Source organism: Gossypium arboreum, chromosome 1, assembly GCF_025698485.1.
Source record: "Gossypium arboreum isolate Shixiya-1 chromosome 1, ASM2569848v2, whole genome shotgun sequence".
NCBI classification, from domain to species: Eukaryota; Viridiplantae; Streptophyta; class Magnoliopsida; order Malvales; family Malvaceae; genus Gossypium; species Gossypium arboreum.
The window spans coordinates 33101781-33106823 of NC_069070.1; positions in this window are offsets into that span (position 1 = coordinate 33101781).

The window sequence follows — 5043 nt, forward strand, 5'->3', positions numbered from 1 at the left end:
TTATAGTTAAATTTTAGATCAATGTATGGAGTAGTATGATATATGTTCACTGATGAGTTGATTATTTATTTATATTAAATTATAAAGTGAGAAATTGAATAGTAAAATATAAGTTTTTAAAATTGGATCGATTAAGTTATGGGTTTGATTAAATAAATTATTAAATATTCATAAAATATAAAAAGTATTAAAAGGTAAAATTTAATTCAACTTATTTTTTAGTCTAGTTCAATCATTTTGTACAAGTTTGTAAGTCACCAATCTATGCTTCTCTCTAAATTGGTATCCTGGTCAATTCTCGATCTTATTGGTCTGATTGACTGGTTCAATTCGATTTCAAACAATCATGACTTTAAATTTCTATACACTTTGTACATTTAGAATGTAATCCCCTACTTTTATTTTTAAGAATTTAATCTCTCTATTTTTCAGATTTAAGTGAGAAGAAAAATTAAAACTACCCATAAAGGTTTTTGTAAGGTAATATTGTAAAAGAAATTATTATTTAAATAAGTATGCTTAATGTAACATAATACTTACAACTGTTGAGTTTAATGATGTTTATTAACGTCGTTAAGTTTTATGTGTCATTTTAAAATCAATATAATTAGTTTTGAATGATTACAACACCTTGGAATCCATGAGTGTAGAGTTCTATTTAAAATTTAAATTATAACATTATAATTTAATTTTTAATCATGATGGATAATATTTGAACAAAACTCAACACATATATAAAACTTTTTTTTGTAAAAATTTTAAAAAACATATATTGTAATCTGTAACTAATTGTTTAAAGGGAAACAAAATTTTAATTGACTTCGTCACCCTTATTAACCCTAACAAACTCCTAATTCTAAAACCTATAAATAATTCATTGAAGTTTTTAGTTTTTCACATAAAACCCCAAAACATTCATTCTATACATTCTATACTATCCTATATATCTAAGATTTTCGAAATTCAAATCTCATATGATTCTGTTAAGGTTCCCCCTTATTGAGATTGAAATAAGGACATGTGGCTCTAAATGCAACAACACTGGAGTCTCTAGTGGCTCAATATTGCAGTAATATGATAATAAATTTGTCTAACAATAGAATCGTTCCTCACTTAAAATAAGCTAATTTCTATCACGTTAGCCAAATCAAGAAATTCATTTTCATTCCAGCATCCGTATTTGCTTTGATTGAACGACGGTGACTCAAGAGTTAAACATTTTATCTCCCATGCGGCAAAGCGACAATAACACTAGATGATGTAGTGTTGCTAATAGGCTTTCTTGTGGATGAGCGTTTAATAACAGAAAATTCTGACTTTAATCCTAATGAGGCCTTTTTCGACTTGTTTGGAATAGGTATCAGCCATGAGTCTGATTTTAATGGGCTTTGAATTAAGTTAAAATGGATGAAGAGTTGCTTTGAGCATCTTCTAGAGAATCCTACACTACATCTTCTAGCATTTGGAAAAAGTATCGACCATAAAGTCTAATTTCAATGGGTTTCAGATTAAGTTAAAATGGTTGAAGGGTTGTTTCAAACATCTTCCAGAGAATCCAACACTCAAACATATATTCCACATCATGCTAAAGTGTACATTCTTCATTTGATCGGAGATGTGTTTATGCTAGAAAAGTTGACAACTTAGTTCATACCATCTACCTCCCATTGTTATTAAAATTTGAAACCATTGATACATATAGTTGGGGATTTTCCATTTATTCATGCTTATACAAGGCACTACATAAGGCGTGTAGAGTGGGAAACAAGGAAATAAATAATTGCCTTATGATTTTACAATCATTGGGTGGTATTGACTACTGTGGATTGTACATATCCCCTTCGAGAATCTCAGCTTCCCTCTTGTTAGAAGGTAAAAGTATAAGCATATTTTAAAAAATCCATTACATTCTAAATGCTTTATATTTATATTAACATTTGATATTTTAATAATGGTCTAAGCATCATGAACATACAACTTACTAGAAAAATGATATCGTAGCAATTTAAGCAACTATTGATACTGAATCAAACAATTCAGTAATTTTTTTGTATTATAATGATATTTTTTTACCGTAATTAAAATCACCTTATACTGGAATTTTAATGCATTTTTTATTCTTTTTGCAGTTTTTTGTGGATGGCGTACCAAGTGGAAGAGGTTGCAGTTTTTTATTAGGAACTCTATACTTCGTCTTGAGCACCCGAACCATAAATCATTGGAGTTGGATACTACATTGAAACCAAGATTCATCAAGAAAGATCTATTTTGATCTTCCAAACACCTAAAACCAATGCCTCCACAAGATCGTGGCTGACAAATAGACTCCCAACTAACAACCACCATCTTCTTTTCCCCTCTCGATGATCCCGAAATGAACTATTAGTATAATTACCTATGTTAAGAATTACCTCTTAACTCTTTTCCCCTCTTAACAAGCTCTTTTTGAGGAAGGTTGCAACAACCCATTTTCAGTGGTGTTGGAAACAATAGTTTCAGGACCACGATTTTGACAAGCGAGTTATTATTTTATTATTTATTTAATGATTACCTAGTTAGTATAGGTCGTATTGAATTTTTTTAAAGAAATTTTAAGGTTTAAATAGTTAAATAAGTAAAAAGGACTAAATCGTAAAATAAAAAGTTAGTAATAATAGTTAATTGGTCATGGAATTAAAATTTAAGGGCTTTATATGGTAATTATACCATGAGAATGCATGTTGGACGGTTATAGGCTTTGTTTTGCTTTTTGTTAAAAGAAATCTTAAGGCTAAATTAGTAATTAAAGAAATAAATGCCTAAACAAATAAACCAAAATTTCATCACCTTCTCTAGTTCTCTTTGTTCTAACTAAAACCACCATTAGAGAAGTAAAAAGCTTTCAATCAAGCATTGTTGGCTTGCATGGTATTTTATCTTAGCATATTTTTAATGAATTTTGTGTTTTTGAGCTTCTATTAACTTAATTTAGTTAGCCCAGGGGTTAATTCATAAAATTGTTAAAATTATAGGGACTTACCATGAATGATGTGAATATGTTTTGAATTTGGTTGATAGAATATTAAGCTTGGTTGATGAATTATCTCATTTTGTTAAGTGATTTTTAGTGATTTTAAGGTTTAGGGATTAAGTTGTTGAAATAGTAAAATTCAATAAATATAAGGTGAATTGGTGAAAGTTATGGGTTGTTTGTGAACCTATTAAAAGTGGTTAATTTGCAAGTTTCGAGTTTGGGGACTAAATTACATAAAAGTTAAAATGTTAAGGGTAATTTTGTAAATTCATATTAAAATAGGTTATAGGCTTGAATTAGTTATTTTAAGCTATTTTAATTGTTTAATTGAATGAAATGATTGTTTAGATCAAGAAACGAACCAAACGAATCTAAACCGAGGAAAGACTAAAGTGTCAGATTAGTTGCCAGCTTTGTTTTTACATCTGTTTTTGTCGAGGTAAGTTCATATAAGTATTAAACTTATTAATTTATGTTTCGGTTGTATGTTAATTAATGTTATGCTATGTATAATTTAATTTGATAATTGCGGTGCTAATTAAATTGGATGGTTTAATGGCCTCATTTGAACCTTGTGAATACATAAGATACAAATGACATGTCATTAGGGCTTATACGGTTTTGGGTGCTGGTCTCGGATGTCATACTGATGGTTGAGGTCCTGTATTTGTTGTGGATTCTCCACAGCTCGTGTGAGCAACATTGTGTAACTAATATCCTGACCCACAGCTCGTGTGAGCTGGCCCATTTCACAACTCGTGTGAGCATTATATATACAGTTACAGTTACATGTAAAGGCACATTTTGTGTGAGTATTTCCTTAGTAACCAATTTTATTCTATTTGGTTCAACGAGTAACTAAGGTTTAAAATGAAAAGGTGCGTATATGAAATGAGCTATGTTATTGAGCATAAGAAATGGAAAGTATGATATGTGTAATTGGATTTAAAAGGGAACAAATTGAATATGTGATGGATGATTTATATATTGAAATTCATTTCATGATATGTTCTATGTTTCATTGTTTGATATGTTCTTAAGTATATCTACTAACTATGTGAAGTGTTGTGGATAGGAAAGGAAAATATGCTTATGATCTAATGAACAATGTTTGAATGATTTAATCGTTTTAAGTTTGGTAAGTTTAAGTTTCCTTTATACGAGCTTACTAAGCACTAGTTGCTTATATCATTGATTTTCCTTGTTTTGTAGATCATCGAAAACTTGATCGGTTGGAATCGTGTCAGAGCATGATCACACTATCCAATCACCATATTGGTAGTTTTTGGTTATTTTGTGTAATGGTTATAAATGGCATTTAACAGGAGTTTCAATTATGCTATTTGGCCAATGTGATGTGGTTCAAATTTACATGTGTATATGCTTTGTTTTTGGCTTATAAATGCATAGGTAAATATATGTCTTTTGGTTACTTTTGAATGCCTTGTAAATATATGTCTTATGACTTGTTGAATTGTAAATAAAGTAGTTCAATGGTGTGTTAGTGTGTGATGTATGCTTTAACTATGGAATGTGGCTTTGAATAAATTGAATTGATGTGTAAATTGTGTTGCTTTTTGATGGCATATTGGTTAAACATAGGATGGATGAATATTTGGCATGTTCTTAGTTCTTTGAATGTGTTTTTAACCATGTAAAATAAGCTAGGTATGGCGTGTCTTGGTGTTCAAGAAATGGTGCTTGATTTGGCTTGTTTTAGGGGCAATTTATGAAACATATGGCTTGGGACACGAGCTGTCACACAGCCATGTGTGGCACACGGCCACCCCACATAGTCGTGTGTCATTTAAATTTTAGCTTTAGGATGAACCACACAGTTATAGAGAGTTACACGATCTGGCAACACTGTCGTGTGACTTTATTTCGAATACCCACATGGGTAGACACATGAGCTGGGACACGGCTGTGTATCTCAAACATCGAATACTCACACGACCTGTGCTATGTCATATAGCTGTGTGGCCATTGTTTCCAAATTTTTTAAATTTTTTCAAAATTTCATGATTTGT